Source organism: Marmota flaviventris, chromosome 5, assembly GCF_047511675.1.
Source record: "Marmota flaviventris isolate mMarFla1 chromosome 5, mMarFla1.hap1, whole genome shotgun sequence".
NCBI lineage: Eukaryota > Metazoa > Chordata > Mammalia > Rodentia > Sciuridae > Marmota > Marmota flaviventris.
Genome location: NC_092502.1, coordinates 106,396,327 through 106,423,958, shown reverse-complemented (window position 1 = coordinate 106,423,958; position 27,632 = coordinate 106,396,327). Strand labels below are relative to the sequence as shown.

General features: G+C 37.3%; 1 pseudogene; it reads left to right on the top strand.

Annotated features, from left to right (window-relative positions):
• Positions 1 to 24,431: 24,431 nt before the first annotated feature.
• LOC114086408 (heterogeneous nuclear ribonucleoprotein H3 pseudogene) lies at positions 24,432 to 25,272 on the top strand (annotated as a pseudogene).
• The last annotated feature ends 2,360 nt before the right edge of the window (positions 25,273 to 27,632 follow it).

Genomic DNA, 27,632 nt, shown 5'->3' with positions numbered 1-27,632 from the left:
AAGATATTGTGTCTACCTAAAACTTAAGAATAAGTATTAAAAAATTACACTGATATTTCATCTCTAGTCAGAATGGCAACTAGCAAGAATACAAATAACAATAAATGTTGGCAAGGGTGTTGGGGAAAGGGTACACTCATATGTTTTTGGTGGAACTGCAAATTAGTACAACCAACTTTCCACAACATTGGGAAAAATAGTATGGAGATTCCTCAAAAATCTTCTAAATAGGTTGGGGCTGTGGTCACTGGTAGAGAGCTTGCCTAGCATGTGTGAAGCAATGGGTTCAATCCTCAGCACCACATGGGTGTTTATAGCAGCACAAGTCACAATAGCTAATCTATGGAGCCAATCTAAATGCCCTTCAACAGATGAGTGGATAAAGAAAATGTGATACATATACACAATGAATATTACTCAACCATAAAGAAAAGTAACTCTGGGGCTGGGTTTGTAGCTCAGTGATAGGCACTTGCCTAGCACATGTGGTGCATTGGGTTTAATTCTCAGTGCCGCATATAAAGAAATAAAATAAAGATCCATCAACAACTAAAAAAAAAAAAAAGGGGGAAAGCAAAATTACTCTGACGTTTGCCAGTAAATGAATGGATCTGGAAACTATCATGCTAAGTGAAATAAGCCAATCTCCAAAAAACAGAGGTCAAATGTTTTCTCTGATATTTGGAAGCTAACTCCCAATAAGGCAAGGAGGAATAGGAGAAAAAAAAGAAGTTCAGTGTAGTAGAAAAAGGGGAATGAAGGAAAGGGAAGGGGATGAAAAAAGGAAAGATATTGTAATGAATCTGAAATAACTTTTCTATGTACATATATGAATATACCACAGTGAATCTCGCCATCCTGCACATCCACAATAAATTAATTAATTAAAAATAGCTATGGGTAAATGGCAGAAAGATCAATAGAGGGAAAGGATTAGGGGGTCAGGGGAGGGAAGGGAAAGGAGAGGTATTTGGGACTGAATTAGAACAAGATAAATCCCGTGCTTTTATAATTATGTCAAAATTGATTCTACTGTTGTGTAACTAAAAAGAACTAATCCTGGACTTGATGCAGTGCTTTCAAGGATCTCACAAGTCTCCATCTCTCTCTCTCTCTCTCTCTCTCTCTCTCTCTCTCTCACACACACACACACACACACACACACACACACAATTTATTCTAAAAATCACTTGGGTGCCCCTGACACTGGTTCATAATCATAAATCCCTTCTCCCACAACCAAGAATATTCAGGCCTTTATCTCTTGCCCTATATCCTCAAAACAAAAGGTGGACTCCAAATGAAGTGAAAATGTGTAGATAGTATGGCTGTCCACATTAAAGATAGACTGCTTTGAAGTTCAGGCAGAATTTAAGCAGAAGTACTTACATAAGAAAGATGTTAACTTGTTAAATCCCTCCTCTCAGCTTGAATACAGTAGATTCTTGCATAACAAAATATTGTTTACCAATAGTGTCAAACATGGATTTTCTTTCTCTTGATGTTTCAATTTATGGTTACAACACTGACTAGCTTAGTATTCACAATATTTGTATATGCTACGCTGGCCTCTATTTGTACTCTTACCCCTGATCCCATAAATATTAGGGATAAGTCCACCATGAAGATAAACATTCTGTGCATTTCAGGTATTCATAAGGTTTTTTTAGGGCAAAAACATGATGTGTTGTAATTGGCCCATATAAGTTGTGGAATTTTATAAACAGTGATTAAGGTGACTATGTTTTAGATAAGATGATGTAGTGTAAGAAGAATGTGGGTATCAGTCACCTTCTGTCCTCTCAAGTGAGGTTTCCAGGGATGCACAGATACTCTGGCAGAGCATAGATAGATAAGACTCTGAGAGGGTAACACTCACATACCTTAAAGTGTTTGTGCTACACACATTTAGCCCTTGCTTATCCAAATACATTTTCATATTATTAAAAAGTGACATAGATAACAACAGAGTACAACTTACTGCCAGTAATACCTGTCAACTCATAGTCACTTAGGAAGTGTTCAGTGAATGCATGGATGATTAAGCCTATAAGAAATGTCAAGGTGGATGAGTCCTTGGGTATGCAATAATTCCATTGTTTTACTCATGCGCTTAAATATGTGCTTATAGAAAATATCATTATTTAAGTCCATCTTGGTTTAATTTTCCCATATTACTTTAAATATTTCCAAAAGAATTCTTTTGAGCTTGAGCATACACACACACACATATAGCATGTGAGTGTTACCCTCTCAGAGTGTGTGTGTGTATATATGTATGTGTGTGTATATATATATATATATATATGTATGTGTGTATATATATATGTATGTGTATATATATATATATATATATATATATATGTGTGTGTGTATGTATATGTGTGTATGTATATATATGTATATGTGTGTGTGTGTGTGTGTGTGTGTGTGTATATATATAAGTTGTAGTTGAACACAATACCTTTATTTTATTTTTATGTGGTGCTGAGGATTGAACCCAGTGCCTCACACATGCTAGGGGAGCACTGTACCACTGAGCCACAACACCAGCCCCTTGAGCATACTTCTTAAAAGATAGTGTATTTTGTAATAAAAATAAAATAAATTTTGACCTAGCAGGAGATCTCTTTTTGGGAAGGGACTCCTAAACAATTTGACCTTTTGTTTTTGGGTGTACCCATCACCAAATTTATCTTCTACTTAGGGTCTCTCTCAAATGACACCTACCACCAACACATTGGCTTCCAGGGGCTGCTGCTGCTTCCCCTAAACTCTGACCCAAGCATGTACATTATAGTCCAAACCATTCATGCAGTGTTAAAACATAACTTGATAAATGGTAGTATATATGAGAGGGAAATTTTACACAAAATATCCTCAATCTAAATTCTTTCATTTAAAAAATATGACTTGCCTTCAAGATTTAAGGGCTCGATCTCTTAGGCAAGGCACCCAGAGCACTTCTACCTTTCCACTCCTTAATATGAACTCCCCTTTTCAAGCCTGGGTTCATACCTCAAAGCACATTAATCACCATTTAGTACCAAGGGCCATTTTCTCATAACTGCATTGAAAACTAGTTCCATCTCACAAGAATTGGCTATAAAGTAAAACACATTTTCCTATTTGTTTTCAATATAATTTTGTAAATGTACTTCTACTTGTCCCCAGAATGAGAGTAACAGAAATAATTTCCTAATAACTTCTGTTTCCTATTGATTCCTTCAATAGGCAGCATCCTTTATCAGATGCAGTAGTTCTTCTCTGTACTTATCTTGTGCTTGACAGTAACAAATGGCAAATGAGTTGAGCTTCACTAAAAGACTAAAGAGAAATAGGCAGATCTCAGAAGTTTGGAATTCTCTTGTTTCTCCCCATTCAATTGTAGCACAGTGAAAGCAAAATCTTAGCTGATGGTAGCCAGGCAAGCTTCTATGAGGACCACGAGGAAGAAACATGTTAATGGAACTGCAAAATAGAGCTAAACCTATCCCTGTGGGCAACCTTCTCAGTTCAGAGCAGCTGGCCAAGCATACCTTTCTTCTCTCCTAAGTACACCTGAACTTGACAGCACACTTCCTGATATGGCACCATCCCTTCTGCCAGAATGATATGTACTTTCCCAGGGGCTCCCTTAACTGGCAATTGTAGAAGAAACACAAAAGCATCTGGCAGGTTGTTCAAGGGTGTACACTGCTAGTGACCACAAAGAACACAATGAGGGCATTGAAAACAAGAAAAGAGAATGTACTAAATTACAGAGTCAAAAGGTAATAATATTACAAAAACATGCAGGAATGTTTGTCATTAATGTTACGTGGAAAGGCAGAAGACGACATGGAAAACATTAACATTACAAAATGTAAAAACAGGGCTGGGGATGTGGCTCAAGTGGTAGCGCGCTCGCCTGGCATGCGTGCGGCCCGGGTTCGATCCTCAGCACCACATACAAACAAAGATGTTGTGTCCGCCGAAAACTAAAAAATAAATATTAAAAAATTCTCTCTCTCTCTCTCTCTCTCTCTCTCTCTCTCTCTTAAAAAAAAAGATTTAAAAAAAATGTAAAAACGGAAAACATTAACATTACAAAATGTAAAAATGTGCACATAAACAGACAAAAATAAAAAATGGAAAAATAAACAATGCATATGTTTAGAGTGGTGAAATTACAAAAATTATTAAACATTTAAAATTTATTTTGATATAATAACATTGTACAATTTAAAGAGCAATCTTTGTTCTTTGTTTTTGTTTAAATATAAATGTGACTGGGTATTATCATCTTTAACATCTTTCAGTAACTATTATTTAGTCAGTAACATTTATTGAGCACTTGTTAAAATAGAAAGACTTTCTGCTCTTAAGAAATTCACAATCTAATATAGACTCATGATGCAGATGATAAAAATAATGACATTTTAACAATAATATGCATGAAAAAGTGCCTGGCACATACTTGGCAACCAATGAACATTTGTTAAATGAATAAATTAATGAATCACTGTTCCAGAAGGGTAACCTCAAAGAAATTCAATTTTTGCTTCCTTTTCTTCCTTCCTTCCTTTCTTCTGTATTTTTTCTCTTTCATAAGAAAACTGCCCTAGATTCTCTGGGAGTATCCCTTTAGCACAGGGATTGGGGGTCCATGGAATAGTAGAGCCCATAGCAACTCTGAAACAGTCCCTGGAACCAGGTGGCTCCCTAGGAGAAAACTGCTTGTACAAACTGGAAGAACAGAGTACCAGGCATTGTACCAGAAAAGCCCAAGCAAAAGGCACTCTTGGTTGAGCTAAAAGTGGAGGAAGTATGCTTGGTCATCTTTGAAGACCCACTGAGGACTGGGCAGGAATCTGAGTTCACCAGTTGCTATGGTTAGTCCCCCAGAAGTCCATGTGCTGGTTTCCAGTATGAAGGTATTGAGGTAGTGAAATCTGTAAGAGTTGGGTCCTAGTGGAAATAATTGGGTTGAGGGAACACCACCCATAAGGGCTCATGGGACTGGATTTTTTCCTGTCGTCTAGCACCTCCTCCCATGAGTCCCTCTTCCTCATACTCTGCTTATACTCTCACTCACGTACCTGCCATGGTGATGCCATCTGCCAGGAGATCCTCAAAAGAGCTGAGCAAATGCCTGTGCCATGCTCTTGAACCTCCAGAGCTAGGAGCTAAACAAACCTTTCTTCTTTCTAAAGTATCCAGCCTCACGAGGCATGGTGGCCCATGCCTGTAATCCTAGTGACTGGGATTACAGGAAGATTGGACCTCAAATTCTAGGCCAGCCTCAGCAACTTTAGTGAGACCCTGTCTTAAATAAAAAATAAAAAGGATTTGGGATGTAGTTCAGTGGTAGAGGGCCCCTGGGTTTAATCCCCAGTACTGCAATAAAATAAAATATTCAGCCTCAATTATTTTGTTATAGCAACAGACAACAGACTAAGATTCCAGTAGACTGGCACCTTCTGCCCACTTTGTAGTTTAACAGTGCTCCTCTTTATTCTTTGAATATAGCCCTTACTCCTCTGCCACTGAAACTTATTTTTAAAATGGATGTAATTCTTTTCCTTGCTCTCTCCCTGCTCTTCCCTAATCTCTCCTCCTCCCTAATCTCAGAGGAAACAGGATTACCTTTCTTCCCCATCCTAGGCAGAATTATCTGTCCCTGCTTACACATCCACCATAGGAACAAAGTAACCCAGACTTTTGGGATGGTACCAGAGGATCTCAGAAATGACTATCTCCCAAATGAACAAGTGAATTACAACTCCAGACAGAGAACACATGGAATATAGCCTTTGAGTTACCTCTTTAAAAGCCCCCTGTTCCTATTGATGGGCAGTAACGGGGGCGATGGCCAGTATCTCTTTGGGGGGGGGGGTTCTCTTTCTGTTGAGGAGGGTGTAAGCCATCTGAAAACTTAAAGTTTCAAATAATTAGTGAAGAACAAAACACAAGTAGTCAGAAATATATTTACAAAAAGGAGAACCCCTGATAGATCTAGTCCACATGGTTCTGGAACTAGACAAAGGGAGAATGTCTCCAGTGGTTTATTTAAGGAGGTACATCAAAGGCAGGGATAAGGTTTCAAGGACCAAGTCTTGCTTGTGATGTCTTGCAGTCAGCAGGTTGTTTGATATCTCGGCAGGTCTCGCCCTTCTCAGGTGCTATGTGGGCCATGGCAGAGCTGGATAGAAATTCACACTGTCCCTGGGCAATTGGCCAGAGAAAATGTCCACTGGTCATTCCAAACACCAGATGTCTCTATCCACTAGGCTTCGATGCACGGTGACTCACATGCAACCCATGGATGGATCACGACAGGGCAGAATCCTTTGAGACAGGAGTCCCCCGTGTTTCTCCTTTGCTAGCAAAGCAATAAACCTTCTTTTTCCTTTTTCTCAAAACCATGTTCTCATTATTGGATTGGCACTGAGGACAAGATTGAGCTTTTGGCAACAGCAGCACCAGATTTCAGCAGTAACAGAGTATACCAGTGGCCTCATGTATATATTTATTTAACAAACATTATCAAACACCTATTATGAAGTAGGCCATCTTCTAGACACTGGGGATACAGTGGTAAACAAGGCAAATAATTTTGCTGCTCTCCTGGCACTTAATGTGAGAAGACAGCCCACAAGGATATAAATGAGACCTTTTTGGTAGGGATATATGCTAGGAAGTATAATTAAGGTCGATTATAGTAGGGAAAGGAGGGCATCTTCTTCATCTAGAGAGGTCAAAAAGTCCTCTCTGAGGAAGTGATGTTTGAGTAAAAACCTGGATATGCTAGAGAAGGAAACAGTTATGCAAAGATCTGCAGAGAAGTCCATGTTGAAGATCGACGATAAAACTCAATGAAGTTCATTTGCTCAGGTACTTGGAGAAGAGACCAAGAGAAGCTAGAGTGCAGTGAGGTCAGAGAGGGAGGCAGAGTCAAGAAAGCCAACAGAGGGTTTTAAAGCAGCAGAATATTATGATCTGATTGTGTTTTTAAAAGATCCGCATTGACTGCTCTGTGAAAAGGGACTGTAGTGGGACAATAATTGAAAGGGCACTTGAAAGACTATAGAGCACTTGGTTAGCATTTGTGAGGCCCTGGGTTCCACACCCAGCACTGAGGGTGGGGGCGGGAGGGATTTAATAGTCCTGGCAAGAGAAGTTGATGGCAGAGACTAGGTGACAACAGTGAAAGTGGCCAAAGTGATCAGGCTCTAGATCTGTTTTGATTGTAAATCTGACAGCACATAAATGGATTGGACACAGGGTATGAAGTGGAGAAAGAAATAAGGGATGATTCTAGGAATTGTGCCTGAGCACCTAGGTATAAATGGTGCCACATAGATGGAAAGAATATGGAGAGGAGCTGGTTTGGATAAAGAGAAGGAAACTCCAGTGTTCTATTTTGAACTCATTATGTTTGAAGTGCCTATTGGAATTCCAAGTGGAAATGTCTAACAGGCAATTGAATATATGATTCTGGAGCTCGGGACAGAGGTTACATTCAAACATAAATTGAAGATTCATCAGCAAATATCAGATAAGGCTTAATGAGATCACACAAAGAGAAAGGAGGAGGGCTGGGATGTCACTTAGTGGTAGACCATGTGCCTAACTTGCACAAGGCCTTGGGTTGGATCCCCAACCTCCAAAGAGAAAAAAGAGAAGGGTGGTGAGGGGGGCGGGCAAGAGTAAAGGAGAGAAAGGAGGAAGAGAAAGATAGAGGCTGTGGAACTGAGGGAAAGTCTTGAGACATTCCTACATTTAGAGGCCAGAAGTAGATGAGTCAGAAAAGAAAATTAATGTAAAGTACAAGAAAAAAGAACAGGAAAAAAAGTCAGGAAAAAAGAACATGGAAGCCAAGAGTAGAGAATGTTTTAAGTGGACAACAGATGACAAATATTGAGAAATGGCCAATGGACTTAGTGATAGGGGCAGCCCTGGCAGGTGTTGATCCTTTAAAATGGTGGAGGCATAAATCTGATTGAAGTAGGCTGAAGAAAGAAGAGGAAGTAGGCAGGTGTAGACAACTCCCTCAAGAAGCTCTGCTGTGACAGGGAGCAGAATAGGTAGCTATTGGAGGGAATAAGGAAGAAAGGGAGAAGCAAGAAGGAAGGACAGAGCCAGGCACAGTGACACGGCCTATAACTGAGGCTACTTGGGAGGCTGAGGCAGAAGGATTGTGAGTTCAAAACCAGTCTCAGCAAAAAGCAAGGTGCTGAGTAGCTCAGTGAGATCCTGTCTCTAAATAAAATACAAAAAAGGGCTGGGATGTGGCTCATTGGTCGAGTGCCCCTGAGTTTAATCCCTGGTGCCAAAAAAAAAAGGCAAGCGTGGGTGGCAGAGAGGATGAGCCCAAGAGATGGGAGATCGTTGTAGAAATGATCTTGAGGAGAGGAAAGAACATGGGAATCCATAGTAAAAGTGGAACTTTAAGAAGGTGTTTCTAGATTTCTAGCTGGGTAATAAGTCTAACAGGGTCTTGACCAACTAATCAGAAAAAAATAAGAATTTTAACTGTGTGGTATTTTTAGTTTTGCATATTAAAAGCATCCTTCATGTAAGGATTCATTTCTCACATCTTTATTGAATTTTCACATTGACCTTGTGAGGTCACTACTATTATCCCAATTTTACAGATGAGAAAATATGATCCAAGAGATTGAGGTCATATAACAATTATGTGAGAAACTGCTGCTGATTTAGTAGTACAAGAGAGACATGATGGGCTGAGGTTGTGGCTCAGCGGTAGAGCGCTCACCTAGCACGTGCGAGGCTCTGGGTTTGATCCTCAGCACCACATAAAAATAAATAAATAAAACAAAGGTGTTGTGTCCAACTACAACTAAAAAATAAATATTTAATAAAAAAGAGAGAGACATGAGAAAAGTGTGATAGAAGGAAGGAAGGCAGGCCTCAAGAAACAAAACAGATCAGAAGAAGAGAAAGAGTTCAGGGTGGAAGTTTAACTCATCCACCAGGGCTTTAATTTGTGGGGTTATTTTGTTGTTGTTGTTGTTTTATTTTAAACTGGTGGGTCTGGTATTTATCAGTTTTCATATTCTTTTCATGAAGAGATTTTTTTTTTCTTTTTTGAAGCAGAGTCTCATTAAGTTGCTGAGGCTGACCTTGAACTTGGGATCCTCTGCCTCATTCTCCTGAGATACTAGGATTAGGGGTGTGCATCAGCTGAGCTCTCTTCCTTTGGGACCCTCTACCTAAATTCAGGTGCTGTACATGGATATGAATGCTAATAAAAACTCCATAAAGTTTTTTAAGGAATTTAATTTGCAATCTAGTATTTAAAAAGCCTTTTCCTCTCTTGTCTGTCCTGAAACATACAAGAAATATAATTATTCAAAATCTCAGAGTTGAGTCAAAATCTAGGGTTGACCCACCCTAAACAGGACATCTGGTCATTGTATTAAAACCCAGTCCCTTTTGATTGGTTGAAGGAAATAGAAAACCAAATCAGCCTGTAAACATGGCTGTAATGTCCTCTATCAAAATCCTTAAGAATAAGCACTAAATTCTGATGAACTATTTGCAGGAAGGAATTACTCTGAGTCAATGTGGCTAGATTCAAAGGCAAGGAAATAAGGAGTGGGGGTGTGTGGCTCAGAGGCAGAGCACCTGCCCAGCACCTGTACATACACATAAATAGGTAAGGAAAAAACATTTTTCTTTCCAGTCTTAAAATCCCATTGGATGGCATCTGCTTTTATTTTTCTGTACAGTGTTTCAAGAACAAACTGTCACCAAGTAGTTATATTTTTTTCTCATTGAGGTCTAGAAAATGTATGTTATTTTTTTCTTCCCACCTCCCACATGGCTGCTAAAAATCACTTTTTTATTCAAAGCTGTCTTCAAATTATGTTCTCCAAAATAATAAAGTTACCAAACCATTGCTTTCTGTATAATCTGTCTTATATTGCTATTCTCCTCCATATTCATGGATAGATAGATCCTTTAGATCGAGTAGTTTATATCTTGTCACAAAAACCTGTTTTTGTGCAAAAATACTGTTTTTTGTAACTTCTTTTTTGCTTTGTTTTGCTTTCCCCTTGAAGGCTTATGCATTTGTATTGGTGGATGTGTATGGGGAACAAGGAACATTTATTTTTCTTTCTTTACTTTTAAAAGCATACCATTTCTGCATGTGGTGGCACATGCCTATAATCCTAGCAGCTCAGGAGGCTGAGACAGGAGGGTCTCTAGCTCAAAGCCAGCCTCAGCAATGACAAGGCACTAAGCAACTCAGTGAGACCCTCTAAATAAAATACAAAATAGGACTGGGAATGTGTTCTTACCACACTTAAAAAAATTATACAAAAGATGGTGGAATGAGATGGACATCATTACCCTAGGTACATGTATGAAGACATGAATGGTGTGACTCAACTTTGAATACAACCAGAGAAATGAAAAACTGTGCTCCATTTGTGTACTATGAACTGAAATGCATTCTACTGTCATGTATAACAAATTAGAACAAATAGATAAATAAAATCTTTAAAATAATACAAGTATATGAGGTAATACATATGTTAATTAGCTCAATTAAGTCATTCCACTATGTACACATGTTTCAAACTGACATGTTGTTCATGATAAATATACACATTTTTGTCAATTAAAAATTAATTTAGGAAACTGGGGTTGTGGCTCAATGGTAGAGTACTTGCCTAGCGTGTGTGAGGCACCAGGTTCAATTCTCAGCACCACATATAAATTAATAAAATAAAAGTCCATTGACAACTAAAAATATTTTTAAAAATTAATTTAGGGTTGGGGGTATAACTTGGTGAAAGATGCTTGCCTAGCATGCAAGAGGCCTGGGTTCAGTCTCCAACAGTGCAAGATAATAAAAAATAAGAAAAAACCCTTTTTTTTAAAATAGCAGATGAGGGACCATAAAGAATATAGCTCTGGGGCTGGGGTTGTGGCTCAGCAATAGAGCGCTCACCTAGCACATGCAAGGCCCTGGGTTCGATCCTCAGCACCACATAACAATGAATAAAATAAAATAAAGGTATTGAGTGCAACTACAACTAAAAATAAATATTTTAAAAAAGAATATGGCTCTGGAATAAACTGCCTGAGTTTTTATCCTGGCTCTGACACTTATGAACTCTGTGACCTTATGGAAGTTACTTAACCACACTTGTGATTCCATTTGCACATCTCTATAAAGTGAAAATTATAGCATCTACTTCAAAGGGATATAAGGACTAAATGAACTAAAATAAACAAAGCACTGAGCACACTGCCTGTTTTATAGTAAATACAATAATTGTAAACTATTAATATCACGGAGAGCAGAGTCATTTTGCCCAAATGTTAAAAATGGTGGTAGAACTGGGGTTGAAGGATAGGACTTAACCAAAGATATAAAAATAGACTAGATGCTTGACAGGAAAAAAACACCAACCTTACTACAAAGGTACTAGCTAGCAGGGAATAGTGCGGGGTTGCTATTTCAGAGAGAATTTTCAATGTAGACTTACCTAAGAAGAAAAATTAAGTGAAGGAGAGAGGGTCTTATTGTGTCTGGAAGAAGAAACTACCAGGCAAAAGGAAAAAAATTTATGCAAAGAGAAACAATGAGGTTGGTATGGCTTGAGCAGAATTATTAGGTAAGAGTTATAGAAAACAAGGTAATCCAGGCACGTTGGTGCACGTCTTTAATCCCAGTGGCTTGGGAGACTGAGACAGGAGGAGCCAGAGTTCAAAGCCAGCCTTAGCAATGGTGAGATGCTAAGCAACTCAGCGAGACCCTGTCTGTAAATAAAATACCAAATGGGGCTGGGGATGTGGCTTAGTGATGGAGTGCCCTGAGTTCAATCCCCTGTACCCCCTCCCCACCAAAAAGAAAACAAGGTAAAAGAATAGAGTCAGGTCAGATCACCTAGGACCCTGCAGAACATTTCAGGTGGTCTTCTAAGAGTGATGGGAAGTTATCAGAGCTCTTCCAGCAAAGCAGTATCATAACCTAATGCTTAGAAGGACCATTCTAGCTTCTATGTGAAAGAGACTATAGAGGAACAAGATGGCTGGTTATTAAATATTACCAGCACATCACTGAATTCAAGATATATTAATACCATATGTAGAAACAAGGGGTAGAACAAAATGCATAATATATTACCATTTGCATAAAAAAGAAATCTGGCTGGGTGTGGTGGTGCACACCTATAATCCCAGTGGCTTGGAAGGCTGAGGCAGGAGAATCTCAAGTTGAAAACCAGCCTCAGCAAAAAGTGAAGCACTAAGCAACTCAGTGAGACCCTGTCTCTAAATAAAATACAAAATAGGGCTGGGGATGTGGCTCAGTGGTCGAGTACCCTTCAGTCCAATCCCTAGCACCCCCTATCCCCACCCCCTGCAAAAAAAAAAAAAAAAGTTGGGGATGTGGTTCAGTAGTCATGTGCCCCTGGGTTCAATCCCTGGTACCAAAAAATTTTTTAAAAAGAAATGGGTTTATGTGTATATAGATGTAAACATTTTACAACTATACCTGAACATCTATACACACAATCTATGTTTATTACATATGTCTTTGTTTGCATATAAACATACTATCTCTGGAAGAAATGACATTAAGAAACTGGTAATAGTGGTCCTTTAAAGAGGGGAACTAGATGATAGTAGTAGGAAGACTGGCTTTCACACCTTTTGAATTTTGCTCTGTGTGAATGTACTGACTGCCTCATTAAAAATACACAAACTTTAACGTTAAAAGCAAAGAAATGATTCAGAGTCATTTTGCCCAAATGTTAAAAATGGTGGCAGAACTGGGGTTGAAGGATAGGACTTAACCAAAGATATAAAAATAGACTAGATGCTTGACAGGAAAAAAACACCAACCTTACTACAAAGGTACTAGCTAGCATGTGTTAAATAAATAAATAAAACCAAAAATGTTTTCCTGTGGCCTTTTACTTGGATAACAATTTCAACTGTATACAATTATTACATAATACTTTACTTCCTTGATTTTATACAATCATTATACTGCTTCCCAGCAGTAAGTATCTGTGATATCTACAGCTTGCCTAAATTATTTTCTCTTTTTTTACTTGCTTTTACATACAAAATTTATTTTTTGAGTCAAGTAAATTTATTATATCTTGTCATAGATATTCCACATGCATATTTTTTCTGTTACTCTGTGTAATGTAGGATAGACAAACTATAACATAGACCCCCCTCAAAAGAAATGGTACTAATAAAATAGAAGTTTATTTCTCCTTAAGGTAATAGTCTGTAGCAGGTATTCCATATATAAGATAAAAAACTCTTCTCCTCACAGAATCAAGGACTCTAATCATTTGTCCAACTCTTTAGATGAAGGAGAGAACAGATTTTGGTATCTGGCAAAGAGAGATTTTGCTAATAATAAATTGTGTCTCTTCATCAGTTGATATGTCTTTTATTTATGGAATATTCTTTTGAATTCTCTCTTAAATAGTATCTTTAAACACTCACTTGAAATAAATTAGGTATCTTATTTCAGTGTTTATGCTGAAAATACCCATCATGCAAATATGGATATTCCTTTCCTTGCCTTTCATAATTATTTTTCTCATTAATCCTTTTTAACTTGTAAAATTTTTCATTTTTTACAATCCTGACCTTTTTGTACCTCCCTGTGTTTTTTAAAAAATATTTTTTAGTTATACATGGACATAATATCTTTATTTTGTCTATTTATTTATCTTTTTGTGATGCTGAGGATCGAACCCAGTGCCTCACATGTGTGAGGCAAGCACTCTGCCACTGAGCCACAACCCAAGCCCTCCCTGTGGTTTTGACAATGTGTATTTTCCTCTGTGTTGTTTCCCACATCATTTTCACCTTTGCAAAGTTTACATTTTCTTTCCAGTTCTCCATGGGCCCACCTGTCTCCTCTTTCATCTTCCCTATGCTCGTATATTAATGCTTCATGTTCTTGTGTTATGGAGTTGAATTTTATAGAGATGATTTATTTATTTATTTATTTATTTATTTATTTATTTATTTATTTATTTATTTATTGGCAGTGCTGGGGATTGAACCCAGGGCCTTGTGCATGTGAGGCAAGCACTCTACCAACGGAACTATATCCCAACCCAATAGAGATGAATATTTAAAAGTTAATTCATTACAATTTGGCCTCCATTTTTTATCTGCTGCGGAGTGAGACTGCTTCATCTGCCTATTGCTTTGCCAGGGTTTGGGTTGCCCTGCCCCCAACCAACACATCTATTTCCTCTTTTCATAGTTCCTATGCTTTTGTTTTGTTTTTAATAACCTTAAGTAGGCAAATTTTTATCTATTTTCTGGAGTTTTGTGTGAGAGTGTCCAGGATTGTATTCATAGTCAGCAGAAAGTCTTGTAACAGAATTTTTTGTATAAATCAGTTTCTTTCATTATTCCATCACTGCAGCCTCATGAGGCCAGCACCAAAGGGATATCACAATGCAGTCCTTCTCCTCTTCTCACTCCTTAATGGTGGATTACTTCCTAAAAAATATGATTAGTCTATGATATTTCTTGCTCAAACCTACTTCCTCAGCTTTTTCTCAGTACCCATTGTCCCTACCACTATTATTGTTAAAAAAAAAAAAAACAGAGTCTTGATTTTTTTTCATCTTAGTTTGGAGTCACAGGCTCTGCTGGCTTTTTCTCAGACTTGCAGCCCTGGACTCTCGGGGCTCAGTCCTTCTGCCTAGTTCAGGTTCAATGTCTTCTAGTTTCACCAGAGGTGGTGTTGGCATTACTGGTTTTCATTATTCTTGATATTTTTGACTAGTTTCTAAAAGGAGAGGCAGAAAAGACCTAACTTTTCTTTGTTAATATCTGGATACCTTTGGAAGATTGTTTGTTTTAATTTTGCTGGACATTTAATATACCCTTTAATCTAAATCCTTCTTTTGTTCTGGGAAATGCTCTTTTTTTATGTCTTTGATAATTTCATTTCTTTTTATTATACTCAAAGTCCATACCTGTCTAATTTTCTTCTCCCTTTCTCCTCTCTTTGTCTCTTTTTTTTCTCTCTCTCAATATCATTTTGGAAGAATCTCTCAGCTAAGTTTTCCAACTCCTTAATTGCATGTTCAGCCCAACTATTGGATTTAGCAAAGATATTTTTAAATTTCCATAAAGTCTGATTGTGTTTCACGGTATCTGACTCTTATTTGGATGTGATAGGCTTTCAAATACCTCTGAGGATATTAACTATGTCTAATTTAAAGTTTTTATGTTTCCATTAGCTGTTTCAGAGTGAGCTATTTGGAGTCATTGAATTTGGTGTTCAATTTCATACTTTTGGTTTCCCCAAAATGTTGAGTCATGGGTTTCTGCCCCTATTTGTAAGTGCATTTTCTCACTTCAAATGAGAACTGTTTACCTGGCAGTAAGTGCAAGCTTTGATTATGGACCCTAACTTCTGGGGTTAGGCAAGAATAGGCAGACTCTGCAGGTAACTTCCCTTCTGAGCTTGATTTCCTTGACTCTCCAGGGCATTGTCCTTTTTCTTTAACCTTAGCTTACTCTGCAGCTATGGTATGCTGGTAAATGTTTAACAACCACCTCTGGGATGGAGGGGGCAAGTCCTAATTTGCAGCCTTTCTAAGTTTCCATGCATGTAAATTCTCCTACCCTAGCTAATTTTGAACTAGCAATAAAACACCACTAAATGGGGGTGTTGGGAAGATATGTGCAATAGATTCCCAAAAGTCTGACTTCATTCACATACTGCCCATTCAGGGGCTGCTGTGATGACTATTTTAGAAAACTACCCTGAAATTTTGTCTGCACCAAACAATGAAACTCACTTCTCTAGGACTGATTCCAGGAGCTGGTGGCATTTTGAGTGAGTGGCTCAATTATTAATCTCTTTGGTTAACTGAGGCCCTGTTTTCGTTAGTGGTTTTTAGGTTCTTCTGCCCTGCGAGATTGTCCTGCCAATTGTTTCTTATGTTTTCATATTCTTTTAAAAAGTTCCTGATTATGTTATTACTTTGATAAAAGCACCCCTTTTGTTTTTTTCCTGTGCTGTTTTGAACCTTTTTCAAAAATATTCTTTGCAATTTCAATGGAATTTGGAGTAGGAAGGGAAAGCGGAAGTCCTTCTATTTCTTGCCTTAACTTGTTTTCATCAAAAGTCACTTCCTCTTATGTGTCAGAGGTCAATTCTCCTCCCATGATCAGTGGTTTTCCTGTAAGCTCATTATCTTGAATGACTGTTTGACTAAGAAGGGCTGCTGACTTCTAAGATGCTTCTGAGGAAACTTGAGTACTTGATTGAGGATGTTTGCCTCTACATGGAAGCCATGCACCCTGGCCACACAGGAACAACCCTGGGCTGAAGCTCGGGGCATGGGGTGCAGTCTTCCTCAGGCAGTCAATAAAAAAAGAATCCATGTAAGTATTTTCCATTCTCATATGTCAAATGAGGGGACTTGCCAGATTCACTAAGTAGGTATTTAAAAGTGGTTTGCCCCGGTTCTCTACCACATGACTCTGGTTGATGCTACTTGGACCCCAACACTTGAAAGGCTTTCTCTGAACAGGAGCCATTTTTACTTTTCTATGAAAACCTCCAAAATAAGGGTTGTTATCACCCTCAATTTACAGATGCAGAAACTGAGACATTTCAGGATCAATAAATAGTTGAGACAGGATTGAAAGCCAAGTTTTGTGATAATTGTGATGAGTCAGTAGTGGTGGTGGGTAGGTGTGTGGTAGGTGTATAGGTGGGTATGTAGTGGCTTTCCCTCTAAAGGAAATCTTTCAACTCACTGTGAAACAACCAGAGAGCTACAGTTCTCTAGGTCCTTCACAGATTTGCAGGCTCATCAGTGAACTCAGCAGACGATGTCCCATGCCACATTATAAGAGGCAAATTTTCAGCCTGCTTATCTTCTTTTGATAAAATGTGTTCTCCCTACATGGTAAAAGCACTCTCACCCCATATGGTCTTCTTACAATGCTGATACTATTCCCAGAGGTGGGATCCATATTTCTTCCCCTTGATACTGGACAGCAATCTGATCACAGCGGATTTAAAACTAGGTGGCATATGAGGCGAGGTCATAAAAGCAATGCAACCTCCATGCAGTTCTTTTAGGACACTTGATCTTGAAACTCAACCATTGTGCTGTGAAGAAACCTTTAGCTCATGAAGAAGTCCAGTAACAGAAGTCCAAGGCTCATATCCCCGGCTGATTTCCCATACTAAAGCTACCCCAAAGTTGCCAGTCCTATGAATGAGACTTTTTTTTTTTTTTTTTTTTTTTTTTGGTACTAGGGATTGAACTCAGGGGCACTCAACCACTGAGCCACCTCTCCAGCCCTATTTTGTATTTTATTTAGAGATAGGGTCTCACTGAGTTGCTTAGCGCCTTGTCATTGCTGAGGCTGGCTTTGAACTCTTGATCCTCCTGCCTCAGCCTCCTGAACCACTGGGATTATAGGCGTATACCACCCAGCCCAGCTTGAATGAAACATATTGAAAGTAGAATCTCTAGGTCCCAGACCAGCCACTTTGGCAGAGATGTGCTTTCCGTTCAAGCTCTGTCTGAATAGTAGATTTATGAGAAAAAAATAAAGGATTGTTGTTGGATATTATCTGTTTGTCACCCTAAAATAAAAAAACTTCATCTCATAGGTGGGACTTTTCCTGAGGGCTCTGGTAGTCATCAGATTTTCACCACAACTTTCACCAAATGGATAAATTAGAAGTATTAGTCCTCTTGAAATTAAAGATAGTTATTAAGTTATCATGCAGTATCTTCTTTCAACTAAATAATTTTAGCTTCTTTAACATTTTTAGACAAGTCCTTTTTCCTCCTTTTAGTCACTTTGTCAGTTTTTTCTGAACCAGCCAATTTTTCCACATCCTCCTCAAGTAATTTACCACTGAGCTACATCCCCAGTTCTTTTTTTCATTTGAGACAGGGTCTCACTAACTTCTTGAGGCTAGCCTCGAACTGTCGATTCCCTGCTTTATTCTCCCAAGTACCTGGAATTACATGTGTGCACCACTGTGCCTGGTTTCTATCTGGCTTTCCTGCAGCAACTTCATTTAGCTTCACTAAGAAATTGAAAAGGATTCTTGAACAAAAGCCCAAGCTAGAATCACAAAAATCTGACTGCAAAAGAAACTTAATTTTGTCTGCACTCTTAATAATTATTCCAATTCTCCAAGGAGAAGAAAAATTTGGCAGGGCTGTATGCTTTTAAACTCAATGTACTGTTGAACTACTCCAGGAGAGGAAAGAATATAAAGAGTATAATCTCTCCTGATTTCATTTTTTCCTTCAAATCTTTTTTTTTTTTTTGGTACTAAGGATTGAACTCAGGGGCACTTGACCACTGAGCCACATCCCCATTCCTTTTTTTGTATTTTATTTAGAGACAGGGTCTCACTGAATTGCTTAGAGCCTTGTGGTTGCTGAGGCTGGCTTTAAACTCACGATCCTCCTGCCTCAGCCTCCCAAGCCACTGGGATTACAGGCATGCGCCACTGTGCCTGGCTCCTTCAAATCTTTATTTGGAACACATTACATATTAAGGTTTAAAATAGGAATCTAACTTAGATTTTTTTTCTTAGTTATCACACATCATTTTATCAATTTTTTTTTTTTTTTTTGTGGTGCTGATGATCGAACCAAGGGCCTTATGCATGCGAGGCAGGCACTCTACTGACTGAGCTATATATCCCCAGCACCATTTTACCAAATTTTATATTACCTTTATCATTAGTTGGATTCCCTAAAGGCAACAATATTAAGGTAAGAGTAAGCATGAAATAAACCTTCAACACAAAAGGGGACAGCAAGAAAACTTGCTAATTTGACCTTTACACTGGATGGGAAAAGGGATCTCTGCTAAAAATTTATAATTATAAACTAGTACTTATGTGAATTTATAGCTTGCACTCAAGCTAAAACAAAAAACAAATGAAAAACCCACCAAACCTCCAACACAGCATATATTTCAAAGTGGCCCTGAGTTACTTTGTAGGCCAAATTAGTAGTAGAGGCAAATATATATAAATCCACTCTGGATGACAATAATTTAAACCATGCCTCAATAATTTCCACAAATAAAGCTCCAAGGAACATGAGATCATCAAAGTTAAAAATCTCAAAACACAAGGAAATCAGACACCATAAGTAAGAGATAATAGGATCAGACATAAAGACTATAGACACTGAAATTATCAGACGCAAGATAAGCAATTAGGTCGATTATGCTTTGAAAAATAGACTGAAAATAATGGGTAAACAATAAATTTATATAAAATGATCAGATTTTAAAAAGCATAAAAATAAATTTTTTATTTTAATAGTTAAAATTTAAAACTCAATGTAAGGATTAAAGGAAGTATTAAGCAGAATGAAAAATTAGTAAATTGGAAGATAGATATTTGAAGACAATGAAAAATAAAAATATTAAAAAGATATTAAAAAATATAGATTATAGAGTAAGGTCTAACAAATTTAATGGTGTTCCAGAAGGAGACAAAAGAAGATTCAACATTTTAAAAGAGAATGAGTAAAAATTACCAAAGATATTAATCTTAAAACCTAGCAAGTCCAATGTCTCTCACAGGATAAACTATTCAAAATATTTTCACATTCAGATCCAACATGGTGAAATTGTATCAAAGATCCCAAAAGATCTTAAAAACCAAAATAAAAGCAGGTTGCTTGTCCCCAAAGTAATTAAAGACTGACTTTTCAACAATTATTTAAGACTGAAGAGAAAGAAATAATATCTTCAATGTATTATAAGGAAATAAATGTCAACCAAGAATTATATACCCAGTGAAAATATCTTTCAAGAAATAAAGTGACCCAACTCCCGAAGTTCTAGTCAGCACAGGGCTCCTGAGTACCTTAGCAGATCACCTATCAGCACCTGCAGAACTCCTAGACTTCATTCTGCTCCCATGCATGACACTTAGCTGCTACCTACCCTCAGCATGATGCCATTGCCTGGCCTTCCCCACCCCATCCAATATCCCGGCAATGGAAGCAGGCTGCCTCCATCTTGGCTCACCTTCCTCACCATATTTGGTGGGGGCAGCTTCCAGATTGGAACTTCAGCTGGCCAGGATCCCTGCACCAGCCTTTCCACCCCAGTTACCTTCACCATCCTGAGGGCAGAGACACCAGCTTACAACAGACAACCCCACCTATTGAATGAGAAGGGAAGCAGGAAAGATACGGATCTCGAAAGCTAGCTACAACCCTGGTTTTAAATTTTCTCTTTTTTTCTTCTCTCCTTCGATCCTCCCACCCTCACATCCCCAACATATGTAAAACCTAGACTTTGCATGAATTAGGATTTTGAGGACTGTGGGACATCTGAATAATATAATATAGAGATGTTGTATATGCTCTTTTTTTCTTCTTTTACTTTTCTTTTCCTCTCCAATTTTTACTATTTAACATCCTTTATTTTTTCTAAATACATATGTGTGTTTGTTTTATGTACTCTACTGTCTTCCCACATACTTGTCTATCCAAAACTACTTCTTGTATATTCTCTTGCTACTAACCCTTTTCATAACATTTCTCTTTCACACTTCCTAAGATATATTAACTCTATATCCTCACATCCTACCTCCTCAGCATATCATCCTGCGCCTCACCCCCAGTGCATTGTCCACCATCAGAAACTGTAAACCCTTTTACAAACCTACTGATTATATTATAGATAATAATCAATTCCAACATTTCTGTACATTGTGACCAAACTGTAAACATCTTAATAACAACAAATTGTTTATAGGTGGTATATTATTGATATTGGGAACTGTTAACATTGTCCATCCCCCACAAAGGAGAAGTTTTGGAACCCTACAGGAGCACTACAAATCTATAGGGTAAAAAAGCAATAATACCCTGGACCCACAGAACTAGAAGAGAAGACAAACGAGCAATGTGAAAAGACAAGGGAAGAAAATGCACCAAACAAATCAAGATACCACATTATTAGAATCCATGGCAACCACAGCAGAAGAAATTACAGAGAAGGAGATCAGGATGCACATTATTAAAATGTTTTATGAACTGAAGGAAAATATACGAGAGCAAATATAGGCAGCAAAAGATAATTTCGTCAAGGAGCTACATAAACAAATACAGGAAGCAAAAGATCACATCAACAGGGAGATAGAGGTTCTTGAAAAAAAAAAACAAAAACCAGAAATCCTTGAAATGAAAGAAACAATAAACCAAATTAAAAGTTCAATTGAAAGCAACACCCACAGAGTAGACCACTTGGAAGATAGGACATCAGACCATCAAGACAAAGTTTATAATCTTGAAAAGAATTTAGACCACACAGTGAAAATGGTAAAAAACCATGAGCAGAACATTCAAGTTATATGGAATAGCATAAAAAGACCAAATTTAAGAGTTATTGGGATAGAGGAAGGCAGAGAGTTCCAAACCAAAGGAATGAACAATCTATTCAATGAAATAATGTCAGAAAAAATTCCAAACAAGAAGAATGAATTGGAAAATCAAATTCAAGAAGGATGCCGAATGTACAAAATCAAAACAGATCCATACCAAGACACATTATAATGAAAATGCCCAACATTTTCATTAGAATAAGGAGAGAATATTAAAAGCCACAAGAGAAAGGAATCAGATTATATATAGGGGGAAACCAATTAGGATAACGGCAGATTTTTTTAACACAGACCCTGAAAGCTAGAAGATCCTGGAGCATCATACAACAAGCTCTGAAAGAAAATGGATGCCAACCAAGAATCTTATATCCAGCAAAAATAAACTTTAGAATTGATGATGAAATAAAAACCTTCCATGATAAACAAAAGTTAAAGGAATTTACAGCTAGAAAACTGGCACTACAAAACATTCTTGGCAAAATATTCCATGAAGAAGAAATGAAAAACAATAAAAAAAATCAGCAGAGGGAGGTAGTACTCTAAAGGAAAAACTAAACAAAGAAGAAAACAAGTCAAGTTAATAACAAAAATAAACAAATATGGCTGGGAATACAAACCATGTCTCAATAATAACCCTGAATGTTAATGGCCTAAACTCACCAATCAAAAGACATAGGCTAGCAGATTAGATTTTTAAAAAGACCCAACAATATGCTGCCTCCAGCAGACTCATCTGATAGGAGAAGACATACACAGACTGAATGTGGAATGTTGGGAAAAATCATACCACTCACAAGGACTGCAGAAGCAAGCAGAGGTTTCCATCCTCATATCAAATAAAGTAGACTTCAAGCCAAAGTTAATCAAAAGTGATAAGGAAGGACATTTCATACTGCTCAAGGGAATCATACACCAACAAGACATAACAATTATAAAGAGTCAAATAGACCACAACACAATAATTTTCGGCAACTTTAGCATACCTCTCTCACTACTGGATAGATCTTCCAAACAAAAGTTGAATAAAGAAACTACAGATCTCAATGATACAATCAATAACTTTGACTTAACTGACATATATAGAATATATCATCCTTCATCAAGCAAATATACTTTCTTCTCAGCAGCACATGAATCCTTCTCTAAAATAGAGCATATAATATGCCACAAAGCAGCTCTTAGCAAATACAAAAAAAGTAGAGACACCACACTGCATTTTATCAGATTATAATTGAATTAAATTAGAAATCAATGACAAAATAAAAAATAAAAATTACTCCAACACCTGGAGACTAAACAATATGCTACTGAATGAACAATGGGTTGCAAAAGACATTAAGGAGGAGATTAAAAAAATTATTAGAGGTAAATGAGAACATAGACACAACATATCAAAATCTCTGGGACACTATGAAAACAGTACTAAGAGGAAAGTTCATTGCATGGAATTCATTCCTTAAAAAAAAAGTCAACAAATTAATGACCTAACATTACATCTCAAGGCCCTAGAAAAAGAAGAACAAATCAGCAGCAAAAGCAGTAGAAGGCAGGAAATAATTAAAATTAGAGATGAAATCTAAACAACAGAAACAATTGAAAAAAATTGACAAAACAAAAAGTTGGTTCTTTTAAAAAATAAATAAAATTGACAAACCCTTAGTTACATTAATGAAGAGAAGGAGAGAGAAAACTCAAATTACTAACATACGTGATGAAAAAGGTCATATCACAACAGACACTATAGAAATACAGAGGATAATTAGAAATTATTTTGAAAATTTGTACTCCAATGAAATAGAAGATATTGAAGGAATTGACAAATTTCTCAAATCATATGATTTGCCCAAATTGAATCAGGAAAATATACACAATTTAAACAGACCACTATCAAGTGATAAAATAGAAGATGCCCTTAGAAGCCTACCAACCAAGAAAAGCCCAGAACCAGATGGATACACAGCCGTGTTCTACAAGACCTTTAAAGAAGAACTAATACCAATACTCTACAATTTATTTCAGGAAATAGAAAAAGAGGGAGCACTTCCAAACTCATATTGAGGCCAATATCACTCTGATTCCAAAATAGAAAAAGAGGGAGCACTTCCAAACTCGTTTTAAGGCCAATATCACTCTGATTTAATGCAAAGACACATTAAAGAAAGAAAACTTAAGACCAATATTTCTAATGAATATAGATGCAAACATTCTCAATAAAATTCTGGAAAATGGAATATAAAAACATATCAAAAAGATAGTGTACCATGATCAAGTGGGATTCATTCCAGGGATGCAAGGTTGGTTCAAATTATGGAAATCAATAAATGTAATTCATTACATCAATAGACTCAAAGGTAAGAATCATATGATCATCTCAATAGATGCAGAAAAAGTATTTGACAAAATACAGCACCCCTTCAAGTTCAAAACACCAGAAAAACTAGGGATAACAGGAACATATCTCAACATCATAAAGGCTATCTACTCTAAGCCCCAGGCCAACATCATTCTAAATGGAGAAAAATTGAAGGCATTCCCTATAAAAACTGGAACAAGACAGGGATGCCCTCTTCACCACTTCTATTTAACATACTTCTTGAAACACTGGCCAGAGTATAGACAGATGAAAGAAATTAAAGGGTTACATATAGGAAAAGAAGAACTTAAATTAGCACTATTTGTTGACGATATGATTCTATACCTAGGAGCCCCCCCAGCCAGTTGCTGTGCTGCGCAGCTTCCTTAGCGGTTGCCGCTGCCAAAGACGGTTGGAAAAACCGTTGTTAGGAGCGCTATGAGAGACGAACGACTTTTCCCTCCTCAAGACCGAACTCCGCGTGCACGGGAGTCCGCGTTACTATCGCTCGACAGGGTATCTGAAGTAAAAGGGGGTATATTGAGATCTTCAGAAGTAGCAGGAGTGAAATCAAAGGATTTTATGACCCACCAAGAAGATTGCTGGGACAGCAACCGGGACCATATGATAGACCAATAGGAGGAAGAGGTGGTTATTATAGAGCTGGGCGAGGAAGCTATGGAGGTTTTGATGACTATGGTGGCTATAATAATTATGGCTATGGAAATGATGGCTTTGATGACAGAATGAGAGATGGAAGAGGTATGGGAGGTCATGGCTATGGTGGAGCTGGTGATGCGAGTTCAGGTTTTCATGGTGGTCATTTTGTACTTATGAGAGGGTTGCCTTTTTGTGCAACTGAAAATGATATTGCTAATTTCTTCTCACCACTAAATCCAATTCGCGTTCATATTGATATTGGAGCTGATGGCAGAGCAACAGGAGAAGCAGATGTAGAGTTTGTGACACATGAAGATGCAGTAGCTGCCATGTCTAAAGATAAAAATAACATGCAACATCGGTACATTGAACTCTTCTTGAATTCTACCCCTGGAGGTGGCTCTGGAATGGGAGGTTCTGGAATGGGAGGCTACGGCAGAGATGGAATGGATAATCAGGGAGGATATGGATCTGTTGGAAGAATGGGAATGGGGAACAATTATAGTGGAGGATATGGTACTCCTGATGGCTTGGATGGTTATGGCCGTGGTGGTGGAGGCAGTGGAGGTTACTATGGGCAAGGTGGCATGAGTGGAGGTGGATGGCATGGGATGTACTGAAAACATAATCGCCAACATACAAGTCCTAACAACAGCATCTGGTCTACTAGACTTTCTTACAGATCTAATTTCTTTTGTATTTTAAGAACTTTATAATGACTGAAGGAATGTGTTTTCAAAATATTATTTGGTAAAGCCACAGATTGTGATGGGAAAATCTGTTTTCTGTAGGTTTTATTTGTTGCATACTTTGACTTAAAAAATAAATTTTTATATTCAAACCACTGATGTTGATACTTTTTATATATACTAGTTACTCCTAAAGATGTGCTGCCTTCATAAGATTTGGGTTGATGTATTTTACTGGTAGCGCTACAAACAGTAGTATAGTGTAGTATTAGAGAATAATGGTTCACTTTGATATAAACTACAATTCTTTATAAGCAGACATCTGAAATAAGAGCTTGAATAATTTTTTCTTTTATTTCTCCTGGATAGCACTGTAAATATAAAGCCTAAAGAAGAGTTTAGGTGGCTTCAGGAGTATAAATTCAGCTAATTCTATATTATTCTTTTTCAGATGTCATTTATCAGGCATAGCTCTGAAATGTTGATGATCTAAGAGGTATCTGGATTTCTGAGTATTCCTAATTGTGTTACCTAGGTATGGGAGTGTTGGAAGTTTGAATTCTAGCCCTAGATTTTAGAATACATTTCCCTCAGCACTTGACTGAAGTACCAAAAATGTTTCCAAAAGGTGAGAGTCATAACTTATTTCAGGATGTTTAGAGTAGGTAGGATTCTCAATGACATGAGAATTCAGTGTGTAAGTACATAGGCATTTACTATGAATCATAATTCTCACAGATGTATTTTCAGTTTCTTATCCAATAGAGCATATGGGTCTTAAATAAGTGTATAAATGACTACATTTAAAAAATGTAAGACACAAATCCATGTCATAGTCAAAAACAATCCTGCAGTTGGATTTTGTATCTGATGTCAGTTTGGAGTTTTAGTTAAAAATATGTAGCAAGGAAAAGGTGCTTTTTAATTTCATCACTTTGATCAATATGGCTTTTTTTTTCTCAAATTGGCTTAATGGATCAAAATGAAACCTGTCAATGTGAATTCAGTTACTGAACTTGTTATTTGTTTTTGCTAGAATGTTATTAATGTAATAAATGTCAATGTGGGAGATAAAAAAAAATGATTCTATACCTAGAAGACCCCAAAGGTCCACCAGAAAATTCTAGAATTAGTAAATAAATTCAACAAAGTAGTAAGATATAAAATCAACACCCATAAATCAAAGGCATTTCTGTATATCAGTGACAAATCCTCTGAAAGGAAAATGAGTAAAACTACTCCATTTACAGTAGCTTAAAAAAAATAAAATACTTGGGAATCAACTTAACAAAAGAGGTGAAAGATCTATACAAGGAAAACTACAGAACCCTAAAGAAAGAAATCAAAGAAGAACTTAGAAGATGGAAAGATCTATCTTGCAGAATTAATATTGTCAAAATGACCATACTACCAAAAACACTGTACAGATTTAGTGACATTCTGATCAAAATCCCAATGGCATTCCTCACAGAAATAGAAAAGCAGTCATGAAATTCATCTGGAAAAATGAGAGACCCAGAATAGCTAAAGTCATCCTTAGCAGGAAGAGTGAGGCAGGTAGCATCACTATACCAGACCTTAAAGTATACCACAGAGCAATAGTAACAAAAACAGCATAGTATTCGCACCAAAACAGACTGGTAGACCAATGGTACAGAATAGAGAACAAAGAGACTAACCCACAAATTTTCAATTATCTTATATTAGACAAAGGTGCCAAAAAACATACATTAGAGAAAAGATAGCTTCTTCAACAAATGGTGCTGGCAAAACTGGATATCCATATGCAACAAAATGAAATTAAACCCCTATCTCTCACCATGCACAAAACTCAACTCAAAGTTGATCAAGGACCTACAAATTAAACCTGAGACCCTGCATCTAGTAGAAAAAGAAGTAGGCCCTAATCTTCATCATGTTGGATTAGTCCCCAGCTTCCTTAAAAGACTCCTGTAGTGCAAGAATTAAAATCAAGAATCAATAAATGGGATAGATTGAAACTAAAAAGCTTCTTCTCAGCAAAAGAAACAATCCATGAGGTGAATAGAGAGCCTACATCTTGGGAGCAAATTTTTACCCCTCACACATCAGATAAAGCACTAATCTCTTTTTTAAAAAATATTTATTTTATTTTAAAAATACATGACAGTGGGATGCATGACAATTCTTATTACACACATAGAGCACAATTTTTCATATCTCTGGTTATATATAAAGTATGTTTATGCCAATTCATGTCTTCATACATGTACTTTGGATAACGATGTCTATCATATTTCACCATCATTGCTAACCCCCTACCCCTTTCCTTCCCCTCCCACCCCTCTGCCCTATCTAGAGTTCATCTATTCCTCCCATGCTCCCCCTCCCTACCCTATTGTAGGTCATTCACCTTATATGGGAGAAAACCTTCAGTATTTGGGTTTTTTTGGGGGGGAGGATTGGCTAACTTCACTTAGCATTATTTTCTCCATTGCCATCTATTTACCTGCAAATGCCATGATTTTATTCTCTT